The 19451-nt window shown below is 47.7% G+C and overlaps 1 protein-coding gene across 1 annotated transcript in view; it reads right to left on the reverse strand.

Moving 5' to 3' along the window:
- The window catches only part of GNG4 (G protein subunit gamma 4), a 53052-nt gene that overhangs the window by 32119 nt on the left and 1482 nt on the right, over positions 1-19451 (reverse strand). Inside the window, exons 2-3 of the mRNA XM_066382692.1 lie at positions 9393-9557; positions 1041-1148 (exon numbers count right to left, since the gene is read on the reverse strand). The gene's annotated coding sequence lies outside the window, so the exon portion shown is untranslated. The remainder of the gene's footprint in view (positions 1-1040; positions 1149-9392; positions 9558-19451) is intronic.

A 19451-nucleotide genomic window follows, 5' to 3' on the forward strand; every position in this document is an offset into this window, starting at 1 on the left:
ACCAAGTCTTGAAAGATGTGACCCCATAGGAAGGGTCTTGAGTCCCTGCCCACCTGGCCAGACACCTGTTATTCATTCCCCTCAAATAACAGACGCAGTCCTCCTTTATCCGGATGCACACCCCTGCGTGAACGATGAGTGTCTCTCTCCATATGTGTATTTGAGTATCTACCCCCTACCTTGACCCAAGAAGAAAAACAACAGTGGGGACAGAGTGGGGATGGAATAGAGCTAAACGTGCACCTGGCTACAGCTGCACTACTAACTCGACTCACGGGTTTTTAGAAGATGAGGCAGAAGGGACAAGGTTCTGTCACTGCTGTGGCCAGACAGCTCTTTGTCCTTGGCCTACTCAATCACTCACACACAGACAGGTCCAATGAGAGGTTCTGATGGGCTGTTCCTTGTGCACAACTCAGTAAACAGAGTTGGGGTGGCATGCAGGGTGGGTAGACCAGTACCATTGATCTGATATGATTTGGAACACAGTGTTTGGAATTTCTGGATGAGTGGATGTCATTGTACCCTTTCAGCTTTCCTTCTTAACTTGATTTAGCTCCACAAGCCACAGATAAGTTTCATCTGGTGAGCACAGTTGCTTGGCCTAAAGGGACCAACCAGCTTAGATGGAAGGGTGGGTATGAGGTATTGACTGATGTCCCCTTGGTCACATAAGCTGAACAGGGAGCAGCTTTTTTCCTTAAGGGAGCACAGAGATTGGATTCCCAACTGAGGCCCTGCACCCCTGGAGATGGCTTGGTCCTCTTCCCCCTGCTGCCCCAACAGGGGGAACATCCACCCACAGGGATAATGTGAGGTGGAGGGCAATTTGTGAAATAGGCTTCATAAAGGTCCCTGTCTGCTATGGAATGTGGGAGGGGGGAAGGATGGTGACAACTGCTGGAAGAAGAAAATGATGATGTGAGCACCTGGCCACACATGAAGGACCCTGACACCCAGCCTTACCCCAGGCCCACATGTTACCACTGGACATCTGCTCTCCAGAGGGAACTCTTAGATGGAATTTATCACTTTCTTACCTGCTGAGATGTGGCACAGTGACAGACCTGGGCAGGGGACAGGCTGGTGGTAGCAGCAGCTGAAAGTCGTCAGAGGAGAGGCTGGGTCAGGGCTCCTGCTCTGAGGCTCTGAAATCACAACTAGAGATGAGTTGACAGGTGCAGCACCAGCCAGGTGTCCGCAGACAGCTCCAGCTCCCATGGTGCCCACCCTGAGCTGCGCCCGAGAGGCCTCCTAGACTTGCATGCCCCTCTCCCAATCACCACCCCAGCTCTAGCCAGACCTCTGCCCGACAGAAACAGATTTTTTTTCTTATTATGAAAAGATATGTCCATTGTAGATAGAGTTCAGAGCAAAGAAAACAAAAATTGATCTCAGTACCTTTCCTCAGCGACAACTCTGGTTAGCATGCTGATGCACTGTTCTTACACATTAGAAACAATCTGACTGTAACCAAAGCACATTTAGAAGAGGTGGCTTTAAAGCTGGGGACACTCCACAGAGAGATGACAGCCCATCTCCCTCCTGCAGAAAGATGACCTCTGGGACAGGCTCTCCCTGGAGTCCTGCTCGAGGCATGGCCCATAGATGGCACTGCTTTGGGCACAGAAGTTGAGGACAGGTTCCCCCGGTATTCAGAGCAATCATTGCTCATGACCCCTTCTCCCCAGCTTTAAGATAAATTGGTTTTGAATTGTCACAAAGATTTCACACATTGAGTAGACATTCTGGAGTGCCTCCCAGATAACAGAAGTCCCATCAGCTTGAAACAAGGAGTCTGAAAGGGAGATCTTAATTCACCGGAGAAGTCATAACTACAGGTTTTCCCTTAGAGCCTCCAGAAAGAACCACAATTCTACCAACATCTAATGTTAGTCCAGTAAGACCTTCCAGAACTGTAATACAATACATTTTGTTATTTTAAGCCACTGAGTTTGCGGTGATTTGTTACAGCTGCAATACAGAGCAGCAGAGTGAGGTGGTGACAGGATCTGGTTGCCCCAAGCTGGGAAGAGGGCTCCTGAGCTGTAACGCACACCTGCTGTACAGCTGGGCCCCGCTCCTCCAGCCCCGTCTCGGGCCTGTCCAGCTGTGTAGTTCGCTGCGGCAGCCGTTACAAAATACCACAGCCTGAGTGGTTTAAACAACACAATTAATTTTTTCACAAATCTGGAGTCCAGATCTCCAAGATTAAGGTGCGGGCAGGGTTGGTTCCTTCTGAGCCTCTCTCTCTCTGGCTCTGAAGATGGCCCCCTTCTCTGTGTCTTCACATGGTCTTCTCCTATGTGTGTCGCTATCCTAATCTCTTATGAGGACACCAGTCCTAGTGGGTTAGGACCATCCACGTGATCATTTAATTACCTCTTTAAAGGCCCTGTCTCCAAATATAGTCACATTATGGGACATTCTGAATTTGATAGGAGACACAATTCAGCCCATAACTCCATCCTCTGGATCCCCCAAATTCATGTCCTTCTTACATGAAAAATAAATTCATACTCATCCTAGCAGCCTAAACATCAGTCTATTCCAGCATCAGCCTTAAGTCCAAAATATCATCTAAATATCACCTAAATCAAGTGTGGGTGAGGCAAGCTCTGATTCATCCCAAGGCAGAAATTCCTCTCCAGTTGTGAGACTGAGAAACCAGACAAGTCATCTGCTCCAAAGGCAAGGGAAGGCAGGCTCAGGACTGACCTCCCATCCAGGGAGAACAAGGCCGCGGCAGGCCAGACCTCAGGAAGACACTGTGGCACCAGCTGCGGCAAATCCCACTTTGACATGACAGTATGGAAAAAGCTATTTTTGTAGAGTGGGAAGTGACTGACAGAGAAAAATGATGCTTATGAATTTTCATGTAATTTTTAATTGAGAAAAAGACATGCTATCGTATTTCACATCCTAGCTTTATTCAAGAATGAATTTTCTATAAACATTTTTAGGGCAATTTTCACATTACTGGTGAATTAATCTTTTTAAAAAAGAGATGATTTTGTTCCAAAGTATCAGGAATTTACTATACATCGTGTGTGTGTGCATGTGTCAGAGAGGTGTGCATGAGGGTGTGGTGTGAGGTGTATGTGAGTCGCATGAGGATGTGTGAGTGTGAGAGAGGTATATATGAGCAATGTGTAAGAGCTGTGTGAGGTGTGTGAGAGGTGTGCATGAGGGTGTGAGTGTGTGAGAGAGGTATATATGAGCAATGTGTAAGAGCTGTGTGAGGTGTGTGAGAGGTGTGCATGAGGGTGTGAGTGTGTGAGAGAGGTATATATGAGCAATGTGTAAGAGCTGTGTGAGGTGTGTGAGAGGTGTGCATGAGGGTGTGAGTGTGTGAGAGAGGTATATATGAGCAATGTGTAAGAGCTGTGTGAGGTGTGTGAGAGGTGTGCATGAGGGTGTGAGTGTGTGAGAGAGGTATATATGAGCAATGTGTAAGAGCTGTGTGAGGTGTGTGAGAGGTGTGCATGAGGATGTGAGTGTGTGAGAGAGGTATATATGAGCAATGTGTAAGAGCTGTGTGAGGTGTGTGAGAGGTGTGCATGAGGGTGTGAGTGTGTGAGAGAGGTATATATGAGCAATGTGTAAGAGCTGTGTGAGGTGTGTGAGAGGTGTGCATGAGGATGTGAGTGTGTGAGAGAGGTATATATGAGCAATGTGTAAGAGCTGTGTGAGGTGTGTGAGAGGTGTGCATGAGGGTGTGAGTGTGTGAGAGAGGTATATATGAGCAATGTGTAAGAGCTGTGTGAGGTATGTGAGAGGTGTGCATGAGGATGTGTAAGATATGAGGTGTGTGAGGTGTGTGAAGATGTGAAGTGTGTATGAGGGATGTGAGAGGTGTGAGAGGTATGTATGAAAGATGTCTGAGGTGTGAGAGAGGTGTGTATGAGGGATGTGTGAGGTGTGTGTGTCTGAGGGGTGTGTATGATGTGCAGTGTGTGTGTGAATTTATTTCCTATCGCATTTGCCTCCAGGGAGATTTTCGGGAGTGAGACAGATGAAATGTGCTCTCTCTGTTGTCTCTGGCTCCATCCCTGTTCCCTCTCACTTTTAAGGCCTATTTGTCTTGGTCAGGAGTGGTATTTACAAACAGGCTCCTGTGCACCAGAAGGATATGCCTGTTAGTAGTAATTTACAGCTTTTGGGAAAAACTGTTAACATATAACATGTAGACTTTCTTGAATCTGGGGAATATGTATCTGTCTAATTTCCCCAACATCATTATTCAATAGACCATCCATACTTCATTGTATGTTCTTGCCTCCATTGTCGAATATAAATTGCCTTGTAAGTGTAAGCTTATTTTTGGGCTCTCTATTCTATTCCATTGATCTATGTCTGTTTTAATGCCAGTACCATGCTGTTTTGATTACAATGGGTTTGTAGTATAGTTTGATATAAAGCAGTTCCTCCAAGTTTGTTGTTCTTCCTTAAGATTGCTTTGGCTATCAGGGTCTTTTGTGGCAGCATATAAATTCTACATCACTTGTTCTAATTTTGTAAAATATGCCATTGTTATCTTAATAGGAATTGCATTGAATCTATAGATTGCTTTGGGTAGTATGTATATTTTTTTGGTTTTTGAGAGAGACAGGAAAGGAGAGAGATGAGAAGCATCAACTCATAGTGGCATCACTTTGGTTGTTCATTAATTGGTTCTCTTATGTGCCTTGATGGGGGTGGGGCTTCAGTTGAGCCAGTGACCCCTTGTGCAAGCCAGTGACCTTGGTTTCAAGCCATTGACCATGGGATCATGTCTATGTTCCTACACTTAAGCTGGCAACCCTGAGCTCAAGCTGGTGGCCTTGGGGTTTCGAACCTGGGACCTCAGATCAATGCTCTATTGATTGCACAACCACTGGTCAGGCAGATAGTAAATTTTAATGATGTTAACTCTTCCTATCCATGAGCATGGCATATGCTTCCATTTCTGTCTCTTTGCATTTCATTCTAAATCTTTGTAATAGCCTTTTTTTTTTTTTTTGCTTCATAAAGGTTATATCAAATAAAATGCCTCTGGACGGAACAAAACCAGTAAGACAGCTTAACAAATTCATAGAATATTAGACTCTGTCACCTACCTTTTTTGAGGTTAGGTAACAACTTAATGGCTTGATCTCGAATAAAACAGTCATGTAGTTCTCATTCTAGATTAGAAGGATTTATGACCAAATGACTCAAAGACAGTGAGCTGTCTTCAAAAGAGAAAGACAGAACTGATATTGGGGGCTGTCACTCTCTGACACTGTTGATAATTTGTTACATACATTAACAGGATTTCTCTGAGGTGCCTATTCATACTGCACAGACAGATCTGTATTGCCCAAGTAAGCTCTGCAAGCAGAAAAATGTAGCAGCAGTGAAAAACAAAACAAACAAACAAACGAATAAAACAAGGATACTTTAAATGAGCCCAAAAACCATCTGGTTATTTTCCAGGAAAAAAGATCTGACACAAGTTTTTCCTTAATGTATCAACAGCTTGCTGATAATCCTGGCAAAGTAGTGTTTGTGGTCAACTGTCCCCAAGTAGTAGAGGTGGCAGGGGTGAACGGCAGGGCAGGGCTGGGCAGCAAGCAGAGAAATTTCCTCTCTTCCCAGCAACCAAAGAAGCCATAGGCCACAGGGTCTGTGCTTTGCCCTGACCCATGCCAGCATGCCCAGAGAAACACCTGAAATGACGTTAAGTCCTCCTGTGCTGTGGGACATCTGAGTAAGACAGGGAGCTAGGGGACACTGGCTCTGGCTATTTCTCCTTTTAACTAGATGCCCACTAGTTGTGAAGAGGCACCTGAGATGGAAATGTTGTGAGTGGAAAAGCACAAGACAAGTCTATAAAAAGCAAGAAAAAGTGGGCACACAGGCCAGCTCACATACCACATCTCCATAAGTAAATGGGGGGAAGCAAAGACCAGTATCCAAATCTGAGAACAGACAGAATAAAGCTCTTGTCCAAGGAAAGGCTCTCCTGGGACTAGGTGGTGGGTGGGGGACGATTCAAAACCAGGAGGCCGAGGCTGGGGTCTGTGATAGCAAACCCAGTCCCTCTGGTTACTAACTAGTCCCCACTTTGGCAGGGAGGTTGGGGGACCAACAGCAGTTCCAGAGCTGCCCTGTTCTATGCCCACGCCTATACGGGGAGGCCCAGCCTTCACTCACTGCCCTGTGGAAGGATCAAAGCTCCTTGGAGAGTCTTCTACAAGATGCCATTATTAGTGACCACAGAGGACTAGAAGTGTTCCGCAGACTGCGGTTCTGATGCGTTTAAAGCTATACATCCCTTCTAAAATTAAAAAACAAACTAAACAACAACAGACAAAACCAATGCAACCTCCCTTACAGCAGCACTTGTAACATCTGCTGAATCAGATGAGAGATAAAAACAACTCAGCAGTTCCCTTCACTTCCTTTCTATCTATCTATGCACACTCTACCCAGTCTGCACTGGGCCCCGGTGGGGACAGCATCCCAAGACCTGTGCAAGAATCCTGGAGCTGCTGTGAGGAAGCCAAGGGCTGGAAGAGGGGATTGCTTACCCTCCTTTAACCAGCTAGTTAGTGGCTGAGATGGTTCTGCAAGGCACCACACTGCAAGGGACCCTCTCTGATCTGGGGACCTGGAGGGTCCTCCCTTTCATTGCACAAGTGAGCCAGGCCAGGGTGGGGAAGCTGGCTCTGCGTGTGTGGAGAGAACACTGCTCGTACTTTCTCTCCATGCTTCCTGGCGCCGAGCCCTTGCCCAGCCAGTGGGGACCATGCTGTGCCAGGACAACTGGAGGGTTAAAGCAGGACAGAGACAAAGGAGCCTGCTCTTCCTGTTCACTGCAGGTCTGGAAGCCGCCTCAGGGACAAGTTTTGGATGTTGAAGCTTTTGATTTATCTGAGAAAAGCTCTCAGGAAGGGAGGACCTCAAAAGCTCCTAGACAGAACAGAGAAAGGCCAGGATGGATCTGTCCCTGGGACAACCCTGGGGAGGGTGGTGTGCAGGGCAGGATGGTTCAGGGACTGGGGACCAAGGTGAAAGGCACTTAGCACCAAGAAGCAGGCGTGCAGCCTGTTTTCATTACACCGTGAGCCATGCCTGCAGCCACTTGTGGCCACACAGGGCCATGTCACCCATGCTGAGGCCACGTTCTCTGAGGGCCTCCCACCAGAAGACTGTCAAATCACTGGGAGTCCTCCACTGGAAGCCTGTCTGTACCCGGAACAGGGGTGAGTCTCACCCAAACTACCCCACAGGACACTTTCATGTCCGAGGCCTAGGGGCTGTGGGCACCCATCCAGCAGTGTGGGGTCCCCAAGATGCTGAGAGATGCTATTGTGTGTGAGTGCTCCAGCATCTATTTTTGTACCTGTGCCACGGAGCACTTCTGACCTAGAATCTGGCCCCCTATTTCCTTTAAATGTGTTTCAAGTCACTTTTTTTCAAGAGGCAAAATAATGCAGAAGGATGACAGCCTGTTTCCACCCCCACTCTGCCGTGCACCACAGCCACACTAAACCTCCCTGACTTTAGTGTTCCAGGAACGAAGATGAAGATGCCTGCCTCCAGGCACTTCGGAAAGATCACGTGGATGTAGTACATGAACACTTGTAAATTACAAAATGCCAGTCTGATGGTTTTTGCACCTTTGAAAATCTAAGCACAACCCATAAAATACTTGGAATACAAATTAATGAGATGTATCTGCAGCAGTAGGTCCAGGTGATGCTTATGTTTAATATTAAAAAGACCTTAAAATACTACCTCAAAATTCCTCTGACCACTTATTTCAGTCAAAGACAGAGGATGGGGGATGCTTTAGAGGAAACAGCAACAGTTAGAATGAATAGAAGAATTAGGAGGCAGAAGCAGGTGTCTGAAGATGGGAGAATCTTAGATGCATAAGGATGCTACACTTGACCATCTATCTCTTTTAACCACTGGCTGGGGAGGCGCTATGAAAGCACCTGTAATGAAGACAAGATGAAGGGGTTTTTTGTTTTGTTTATTTTGGGTGACAGACAGAAAGAGGGAAAGATAGGGACAGACAGACAGGAAGGGAGAGAGATGAGAAACATCCAATTCTTTGTTGCGGCACCTTAGCTGTTCATTGATTGCTTTCTCATATGTGCCTTGACCGGGGGGCTACAGCAGACCGAGTGACCCCTTGCTTAAGCCAGCGACCTTGGGCTTAAGCTGGTGAGCCTTGCTCAAATCAGATGAGTCCGCACTCAGGTCGGCGACCTCGGGGTTTCGAACCTGGGTACTCCGCGTCCCAGTCCGATGCCCTATCCACTGTGCCACCACAAGGTAGAGGTTTGAAGTAGCAAACAGCTCAGTCTGCACCTGGCGCTGGGCAGAGCTGGGTTGAGTAGTGCCTGTGGAGCTGACCTCTGACCTCGGTGGCACTCACAGTGAAGCATGGACTTGAGCAGATTTGCATAAAGGAGCACAGGCAAGTAGGCAAGGGGGTGGCGGGGCTGCCTCTTCTGACCGCCCACCTGCCAGTTCATCTCTGAATGCCGGCTTTTCAGTCCCTGCCAGGCAGGGGAGGCAAGATGGGCAAGTGCAGGACTTGGAGCCAGAGCTGAATTCTGAATCCTGGATCTGCTCCTTACCTCATTGCTGCTGCAACAAAGTGAAGTGCCACAGACTTATGGCTTATAAGAACACTTATGGCTTATCATTTTACAGTCTGGGTTTTGGAGGTCCACAGCTATTGGGAGCTCTAGGGGAGAATCCTGACTTCAGCTTCTGGTGTTGACAGCATTGCTCATGGCCCCTCCTCCACCTAAAGCCAGCAGCCCAGCATCTTCCAATCTCTCTGGCACCCGTCTTTCTCTTATAAGGACACGTGATGACATTGGGCCCACCCAGTAACCCAGGAGAATCTCCCCATCTCAAGATCCTGAACTTCATCACCTCTGTAGACTTTCTTCAGCTCTGTAAGGTAACATATTCACAGGTTCCAGGGATTGGGGTGTTGTCACCTGTGGGGAGCTGTTACTGCTCCTGCTATAATAGTTGTCAAGGAATAAATTGCTAATACAATATAGGATACTTAGAGCCTGGGATGTAACGAGCACTCAGTAAATGGCAGCAATTATTGTTATTAATGTTATTTGCTCAAATAGAACTCAGCCTGAAAAGCCTTTACCGCTCATTGGCTCTGCCCAACCCTCTCCTCTGGCCAAGATTTTCAGGATTCCCTCCCTGACCTTGGCTGGGGTTGCGGTCCCACTGTGTGCAGGTGGGCCTGTTCTTAGTTATGCTGTTTCAGAATCCTCTGCCCTCCTCTCTGGATTGTCAATTCCTCAAGAGCTGGGGCCTCCTTGCAGTCATCCTTGAGCTTCGACCCTGCACGTGGAATGCGGAGCATTCACATGTCTTACCACGGACAATGTTCCTCCTGACTCCTCAGCAGGTGGGGTGGCTGTTGGTTAGCCCAAAATCACGGTGCTGCTGCTGCTTGTGGGGGTAGAGGGCCGGGAAGTCTGTGTTTTGGGGTCACCACACTCCATGCAGAGGCTATTCTTCAGACTGTGTCGGTGGTCTCCCTGTTGAGGAGGAAAGCAGGGGAAGACAGGGCCATGAGTTCAACCTGGAAAGGAGACCCAGGTTCCTCCGGTGTTTCAGTCATATGATGTTTGTGGGCAGTCACGATCTCACAGCTCCAAGAGGGAGGGAAAGGCTGGCACAGGAAATGAACCTGGGATGCTTACATAGTTTGGAGGGTTGTCAGATGCAAGGAAGAATGGCACACAAAATCACCCCATTTAGTGGTTTGTAAGGCACAGACATCCAGGCCCCAGCCCAGGCCTGCTGAGTCAGATGCCAGGGCTGATGCAAGAAGCCAGAGTTTTGAAAAAAACTATGTGATGATTCTGATTCTGCTATGCAGCCAGTCTTGGGAGCCACTAATGGGTCCACGCTATTACAGACAGACTGTGCTGTGCACAGATGGTTCCTAAAGCAGGTGTGTAAAGCGGAGGGCAGCTGGCACAGCCCATCACTCGGCACACTGACAAGTACCTTGCCAGGCCACAGCAAGAACACAGTTGTCCCCTTATCTGTGGGGAACACATTCCAAGACCCCCAAGGGAAGCCTGAAGTCACAGACAGTATCAAACCCACATACACACCCGTCACTTAAATGAAGGTCTTCACAACTTGTCTCTGGCATGTCCCAATGGCCAACTCTGTGTGGTATCTTGGACGCAAGCACCGTGATCCCCGACAATCGATGTGATCACTCAGACAACTACTAAGGGACTAAGGGGCAGGCAGTGTCTACAGTGGACAGAACGCTGATTCACGTCGAGGCAGGACAGAGCAGGACAGAATGAGATTTCGTTTCACTACTCTCTGAATGGTGTACAATTTGAAACTTATGAATTGTCAATTTCTGGAAATTTTCCATTTTTAATAATTTTGGATTTCAGCTGAAGGTGGGTGACTGAAACAATGGCAAGCTAAACCACGAATAAGGGAGCTGCTCTATATGAAACAGATCTCCTGAGCTGTCTCCTAACGCAGCCAGGTCCATGGGAGAGGGGACCAGAGGGTGGCCTCTACCTGGTAACCCCCACATGTGGGGGTCTGTGCACAGGGGCTTAGTCTCTGGATTGCGGTGGAGTGCACAGAACTGGCTGAGATCTCTGTGCTGTTTTATTTTGCTCACTCTCTTCCTCTGCCTTCAGGAATGCTACCAAGTGCTGTTCCCGGGAACGTCGCTGCCCTGTGTGCCTAGGGTGTGGTGGCAGGACTGAGGAACAGGAGCCCATCCTGTCCAGGAGGGCGCCACACAGACATGACTGTGGGTCTGTCATGTTTCTCCCGCTCCCTTCGTGCTGGCTGCACACCCATCAGATGTGTCCGCTTCGCAGTCACCAAGTCTTGGGGTCAGCACAGCGAGTCCGCTATGAGTGGCCTGTGCAAGTCTGTAACCCTCTCCTGGGCATCCCTGTCTCCCTTCCTGGTTTAACCCCCTGCCCCCCCCCCCAAGAACTTACTACAATTTAAGGTGCTTATTTATTAACTTACTTAAGTTACTTCTGGTTTTCTGACTTATTACTAGTCTGACCCATCCACTAAAATATAAATCCCATGAGGGCAGGATGTTTGTGTCACTGCCTGTCCCAGCACTTAGCAGGAACAGCAAGGAACCGAGAGGAGAGAAAACCCACTGTGAGGCTGCACCGCTCACAGCCTAGGTGCAGGGGAGGCAGGCAGGGACAAGAAGGAGGCCTGGGTCTGGCCAATCTGAGTTGCCATGGTTACTGTGAAGCAGGACCACCAGTACTCTGGGGCAGGTAGAGGGGCACCTGAAGGCTTGGGAAGAACATAAAACAAAAGCTCCCCTCACCCCATAGTATTCCATGAAAATGAAGGAAATCTTACCCTTTGTGACAACATTGGTGGACCTGGAAACTATTATGTTAAGTGAAATAGGCCAGGCAGAGAAAGAAAAATATGATTTCACTCATTTGAGGAATCCGATGAACAATGTGAACTGAGGATTGGAATTAAGATAGAGGAGGGACCAAAGGGACCAGAGAAAAAGAGGACAGAGGGAAAGGGGATGATAGGATGGGATAAACCTGAAGGGAAGGGGGGAGGGCGCTATGGGGAGGAGACAAAGGAGATGTTGAGGGGAACATGGGGGAGGGGGGATGCATTTGGGGTGATCCTAGAATCTATGTAAACACATTAAAATTAATAAAAGAAAACAAAAACAAAAAACAAAAAAAACTCCCCTCACCAAAGGTTAATGGACTGTTGTCCCCCACCCCTGACCTAGGCACTGAGAGTGACTGTGGGGGCAGCCCTGACCAGATAGGCAATTGTCAGGGGACAAAGAAACACAAACAGGAGGCAGGAGGGCTGGAAGTGCAGAGACAGAAAGAGTGAGTCATCGGAGCTGGTGGTTGGTGGCCAGTGGTGGTGGGCTTGCTGTTGCTGAGCAGAAACTGGCATCTCAGCAGCCTCAGGGACTGTGGGGCAGGGCCCCTTCTCAGGGACCGCAACACATGAAAACCTGTATTAGAAGGAGTACACATTTTATAGAATATTTGGTTTGCCCCCAAATTCATGCCTGCTCTTTGAAGCCTCCCTACTGTGTTCACCACTCCTCAGAACTCTCAGGAGGCCAATCACCCACTCTGTGGCTTTACCTGGGCACCAGTGACCCCTCCATCTCCAGCTGGACTCCTGCTCCACCAAGATGGCCCCTCCTCACCTGGCAGGCCACACAGCTCTCTCCATTGCCTCCTCCTCCATCCACTAGGCCAGGGCTTGTTACCTTGTGTCTGGGGTCCGAGACTTTGGTTCCTTTCTTCCCCTCCCCTCTGGTCATACAGCAGGGCTGACCGCTGGGTTGGCTGGAGGGTCTAGGGACTGACTGTAGCCCATGCACCAGCACTGCTTGCCCTCCTCTCTGTCTTTGTGCTCTGACTGGCCTACACAGCATCTGAGGGCCAAGGCAAGACCTGTGAATCCTGCATCTGCTCAACCACAGCCCTAGGTCCCTGTCGTCATGGCACAGACTTCCCTGTCATATACACAGCACCGAGCCTCTGCCCAGGAAGCCCTTTCTTATCTGTCTGGACTGACACATCTTAGTCAATTCCAGCAACACTGAAGGCTTGACCTTGCTGTCAGGCCCCTGCTGAGTCCTGTCGTGCTGGTCACTGTTCCTACAGGACTTCATACACGTCAGTCTGTCTATTGCAGCATCAGTCCATGCTCCTGAGCCCTAGGATGAGCATGATCATCTTAACTCAGCTTGAAGCATCAGTGCCTACAACATCTGGGCCTACACGGCAGGTGCCTGTCACATGTGCCATAAATAAATGTCTTAGACCTACACAGCTTACACACAGTCTTTTAGGATCTCGTCTATTGCTTTCCGCAAGACATGTGCATTGGAGAGTTGTCCTGTCGTGTCCAGTGATTCAAGTGAATGTTGTGGGCAGCAGCATGCGCAGGAAAGCCAGGGAGAGGCTGACTGCCCAGGAAGGCTGGTCAGGGTGAGGACCAGCAGGGATCTGGGATGCAAATCCCAAGACTAAGAAAACTTCTGTGTAATAAAATTGTGCCTGGGTCCAGCCTGCTGAACAGGTGATTTATTTCAAACACTATTTTAGTATAACAAGTTCTAGCACAAGGAGAGGGTCTGGCAAGAACTGGATAGTTCAGAGGAATCAGACTTGTTAGAGAGCCTGGGGGTGTAGGGGCTGGTCCCCGACACAGGACACACATTAATTCTGTCCAATGTCTTCTTAACTATCTTGAGAATGCGGAGAGAGGACAGAGTGGCAGCGGTGGGAACACCTGCTGCCATGTGGACAGAGCAAGCCAAGTCAAGTCCAACCGGGTGGAGGACGGCGGTGCTGAGACACCAACTCTGACACTCAGAGACGGGGACAGGGGGGTGGGTCCAGAGCAGGGTGTACGGGGACCCAGAAGTGTAGCACAGGTACATGAAACTCATCTAGAAAACAGAGGACGTAATGCTGAGGAAGGCCAATGAATAGTCTTTCCTCACCTTATCCACAGAGAGTTTGTGGCTGACATCACTGTCAGTTTCCCTGTGTTACTTCCCTTGAGGTTCAGTGCTTCGGTCGGGACTCCGCTCTCCAGCTCACCAGTCCCTCTCAGCCGCTCTCCAGACTCACCACTGCCCTTAAGCATTCAGAAGCCTGACTGTGCTTTCACCTCCACAACCCTGGCTTTCCCTATCAAACGTTCTCTTGTACAGCTCAGTCATCTGTCACCTTAATCAGGATGTGCCCCCCCAGTTGGCGTGGCCCCACCGTTGGGGGTGGTGGCAGTAAACAGGCAGATACAAATGGTGGAGCCCCTTGGTTGTGAGCAGTTATCTGGGGCACAGAGAAAACAGAGAAGACCCAAGATTGGGAACAGAAACTAAACTGAATAGGGATTACCCATGCTAATTTAGTGTGCTACAGGCTTTGGGCTCCAGACCTCACTGAGGAAAGTCTTGCTAGGAGTGCTGGAGGGGTTGGAACACTCCACCCCAACACACGCCACTGTTGGATCTGAGGCAATTTTACTGCAGACACAGGAGGAAATCTCTGACCTCCCCCTTTCTGCAGGGGCCTACATTTCCCCTCGTGAGGGCACACCCCTCCCACCTCCCACTCCAGGAGCAGAACATCCATTAGGAGTAGAGACAGAAGGTATGCATCAACAGACCTCCCTAAAATAACCCTCATCTTCCATGAGTTTACCCCACATAGTTAGTTACCATATTACCCCATGTATAAGATGCACCTTAATTTTGGGGCCAGAAATTTGAAAAAAAAATGTAGTACATAAAATTATCAAACTTAAGTTTTATTCATCATAAAATTCATACAACTCATCACTGTCAAAACTCCATCCATTAGCTTGTCCTCATCTGGTGTCTGAAGATGAATCACTGTCTTCATATATTGCCTGGTCCTCAGTTCCATCTATGGCATTTGAAATGCCACAACCACTGTAGAAGACGCACCCAGTTTTTAGACTCCAAATTTTTCCAAAAAGGGTGTGTCTTATACATGGGGAATACAGTACCTTCCCACAACTTACCATCCCTAGAAGCTCAAATGCCCCTTTGTATTGTCACTTTCCCTCAACCTCCCTCCCTTTGTTAAAATGGAATACAAGCTCCTGACCCTGAGCCCTTCCTAGGTTTCCTCTTCTTTCCTGGGATGCCCTGTGTGCCTGGAGAAGGACCATCCTCCCCTTAATTGTTCCTGTCATCAGCTTAGTCCACAGGCTGCAGACACTGCACCTGAGAGGGAGGGCGAAGTTTCTTTCCTCCCTTCCAGCTTCCATCAGGGGCACGCAAAGAAGGTGCCCCCAGGGCACAGGACGGATTGCCCCACATAAGGCACGACAAACACTGTGGAAGATACCAGTTCTGCCTTCACTTCCTTGCCTTTGGAGTCAAATTCATAAAGTGCTCTTTGTAACCAAGGTCCATGAGGTTAGTACCTGTTTTCTTCTATGTAATTTATTGTTTCAGATCTTATATTTAGGTCTTTGATCCATTTTGAATTAATTTTGGTACAAGGGGACAAACTGTAGTTGAGTTTCATTTTTTTTTTTTTGCATGTGGCTTTCCAGTTTTCCCAGCACCATTTGTTGAAGAGGCTTTCTTTTCTCCATTGTGTATTTTTGGCTCCTTTATCAAAGATGATTTGACCATATATATGTGGTTTTATTTCTGGGCTTTCTATTCTGTTCCATTGGTCTCAGTGTCTATTTTTCTGCCAATACCATGCTGTTTTGATTGTCGTGGCTATACAATATAATTTGAAGTCAGGTATTTTAATGCTGCCAGTTTCGTTCTTTTTCCTTAGGATTTCTTTGGCTATTTGGGGTTTTTGATAGTTCCATATAAATCTGATGATTTTTTTGTTCCATTTCTTTAAAAAATGACATTGGAAATATACCCCCAAAACTCAAAAACATTGGTACGTAAAGACACATGCAGCCCCATGTTCACTGCAGCATTGTTCACAGTGGCCAAAACATGAAAACAACCAAAAAGCCCTTCAATAGAAGACTGGATAAAGAAGATGTGGCACATATACACTATGGAATACTACTCAGCCATAAGAAATGATGATATAGGATCATTTATGACAACATGGATGGACCTCAAGGTCCAGTATAACATTATACTGAGTGAAATAGGTAAATCAGAAAAAACTAAGAACTATATGATTCCATACATAGGTGGGACATAAAAAAGATACTCAGAGACATGAACAAGAGGGTGGTGGTTATGGGGGAGGGAGGGAAAAAGAGGGAGGGGGTGGGGGGGAGGGGCACAAAGAAAACCAGATAGAAGGTGACGGAAGACAATTTGACTTTGAGTAATGGGTATGCAACATAATCAAATGTCAAAATAACCTGCAGATGTTTTCTCTGAACATGTGTACCCTGATTTATCAATATCACCCCATTAAAATTAAAATAAAAAAGATACCAGTTCTGGGTTGGCCTGGACCCTCACACAGATAAAAAGAAGGAAAGGTGGAGGCCTCTGTGATAGTAGGTCCACAGGTACAAAGGGTATCCTTCAGCAGCAGGGACTGTTTGTGAGGGTCCTGGGCTGCCAGAACCTCCCAATGATTGTGGTCGTGGGGGAGAAAACAGCTCTTTCCAAGGTGTATCAATGATTTATTCTGGGCATCAAAAGTGGGCTCAGTTGCTTGACCTGGAAGCAGACGTCGCTGGATGGGCTGTGGGCAACTGCAGGTGCCCAGCCTGTGCTGCTGCCAGACCAGTGTCCCCCCTCCCTGGAGCCTGAGCCGCCCACCCCAGGAAGACAGAGTCCCAGCATGAGCCACCTCTTAACTGTCTGCCATCCCTGTCTTTGTCCCTCCAAGTGTCAGGACCTGAGCCACAGAGCCTACCGGCCATCATGGAGAACAATGTGCTGCCCAGAGGGGGCCTTCAGCGCCCCTCTTCCATTCTGCTGTCACTCTCCAGTGTCCCCCTGCTCTGTCCTTCCTGTACTCGAATTCCATTTCACCTACATGGACCTTCATACTTGTGTACTGTCTTGGTAAAAATCTCCCAGTTTCACATATTTGCGGGATAGAACAGTGGAAGAAGTTGATACAGCTGAATCTGGGGTGTAGGACCATGAGAGCACATTTATTTTTCATGGTAACACTGTAGTTGTTTCATGGTAATTTTTGCTGTAGTTGTAAAGGCTACTAATAAGAATTCTTAAAACAATTAACCCTTTGAGTAGTACAATTCATCCTTTGTGAGTCAACCCCACACCCCAAACATTCATGTACGTCCTCGTGCCTCCTGACCATCCAGAGCACGATGTATTTATTTTAAAAATGTGTAAGGCAACATTAAAAAAAGGCAAATGTATGTTCTTCTTGTTTCCATAAGCTGGTTATCAAACAAACATGATTTTTTTTGGTATTTTTCCGAAGTTAGAAGCAGGGAGGTAGAGACAGACTCCTGCATGCGCCTGACCAGGATCCACCCAGCATGCCCACTAGGGGGTAATGCTCTGCCCATCTGGCGCGTTGCTCCATTGCAACTGGAGCTGTTCTGAGGTGGAGGCCATGGAGCCATCCTCAGCACCGAGCCATACTTGCTCCCATGGAGCCTTGGCTGTAGGAGGGAGGGGGGGAGAGAGAGAGAGAGAGAGGAGAGGGGGAAGGGTGGAGAAGCAGATGGGTGCTTCTCCTGTGTGCCCTGACCGGGAATCGAACCTGGAACTTCCACACACTAGCATGACACTCTGCTGCTGAGCCAGCCGGCTAGGGCAAACAAACATGATTTTAAGTTAATAAAACTGTAACCAGAACTAATTTCATTTAAAAAAAAACAAAACAAAACACAACTCCCAGGAGTCAGCGAGCATGAAGAAAATCCTCACTACTCAAAGGGTTAACAACGTTTCCCTTCCCCCCACTGCTATCACTGGCCTTCCTCCTTTGGTGGGCTGGGGGAGGGGCGGAAGAGAAGAACTGAACGTGAGCACCAGGAGGACACATGGGGTAGAAGAAGAAAGAAAGCAGGAAGACACAGTGAGGGGATGCAGTCAGGATAAAGAAGGGAGGACGTAGGTCCCAAGGGATGCTACATTTCTTCTATCTCTCTTCTTCTCCCTCAGCCTCGCAGCACTCAGCCCCATTAGACAGCCACCCAGCCTCCAGGGGCCAATGGTCTGAGGATGCGGAGCCCAGTGAGGGAAGGAGCAGCCCAGCCCCTGGGCCGAGTCTCCTATACTTTACTTCTCCTCACCTGGCTCAGCTGCTCTCATGCTCACGTCCTGTGAGCACATGCTTTTCCTTGGTTAGTTAAAAGTACCCACCACCCACCAACACACTGCCAGAGCATTCCTGGACAGAAAGGATACCAGTGGTCACCTAAATTTTTGCTAAAGAGAAACCCTGTAGGTGTGGTGTGAAGATTAATGAGACCACTTGCTCCCCCCCCCGCCCCGCCCAGCTCAACAGGGCTCCTCCAAGTCTGGTCCTCCCAGCCTGGTCCCTGGCGGGAACCTCAGGGATCCAGGAACACTTACTTCCCCCACAGCTACAAAGACCTCCTCACTTCCTGTACATTTGGGGACCATTGCACAAGCACTGACCTTCCACACGCCGCCCTACCACCTGCATGAGACCTGCCATGTTGTTTGCTGAGGTCCACTAGAATGCTGGTTGTACACCAGCTGCCATCTGACCTCACAAAGGCCCCCTGACAAAGTGATTTAGAATGTCTCAGCTCGCTATTGAACTGATCTTGTTCTAAATCCCCACTGCTTTCTCTTCAGGCGTTTCTTCTTCAGCAGTATTTCTTGCCTCCACTTCCTTCCCCAGATGGAAAATTCATTGCACCTCTGGATCATTTAATTATGATATATGCTTTATTCTTTATAGGATTTTAATCAGTTAGTTACAAACTTTCAGTAATATTATGCTAACTTTTACATACTATAATTGATCTCCGGTTTTCCTTTTTCTGATGCTCTTGTATCTTGTCTAATTTGCAATTAAAACAACCTTGCTGGGTACCATTGAAAGAATATTTTACAATATTTTTGGTGTATTAAAGAAGTTAAACTTCAGTTTCTGGTTTACAAAAACTGAACAAATAATCTCTCTACCTGAATAAGAAGTCTATACCTGAGTATGTCTAAAGTGAATAAAATGTCAAATAAAATACGAAAACCTACAAGATTAGATAGCAGCATGTACTCATGAAGGTGAAGTTCTGAGAGCAAGTCAGGTGATATCTTAAAGAGTTTCCAGATCCCATGAAGAAAAAGGGCAGTCTAAGAAAATGTGCTTCATTTTAGCATTCTCCCCTTTTCAAGTAGAACAAAAACGAGAAGAAAAATTAATAGACGTGGCTATAAGTAAATGAGACTGATTTGTCTTGAAGATATCTGTCTTTTCTCAGCTATTTGGCTGCCTTCCTCAATATGCAGAGTGTGTGTGTGTGTGTGTGTGTGTGTGTGTGTGTGTGTGTGTATGTGTGTGGTATGTTACAACACAATCACTCCTAAAACGCTACTGTCTTTCAGAGACAGCTACCTGGTACTTGCTCCCCCAGGGACCAAGGCATGACAGTGTTCGAGGTCCCATCTGATGTTCCAGCATTTCCAAGAAAGTACAGATTTCGGGGTGTCAGGGACTGTCATTTTGGCTTTAAAAACTGTAAAATGAGTATGTGAAAACTTTTTCCTGTTTTTTCCACCATCGACAAAAACCTGGCCCAGTCAACCGTGGGACTAGTGGAAATAACCCTTCTGCTGTGCTACTTCTCAGCTGCCTTCCTTTGGGTAATTTTGTTGCAAGAAGGTTGAGGATTGGAGCCACATGTGGGTGGAGACGCAAACATGAAGGCCATTGTCCTAAATAGTCATTTGAGCCTGATAAGGCACAGGGAAGCTACAG

Source organism: Saccopteryx leptura, chromosome 1 (genome assembly GCF_036850995.1).
Source record: "Saccopteryx leptura isolate mSacLep1 chromosome 1, mSacLep1_pri_phased_curated, whole genome shotgun sequence".
Lineage (NCBI taxonomy): Eukaryota > Metazoa > Chordata > Mammalia > Chiroptera > Emballonuridae > Saccopteryx > Saccopteryx leptura.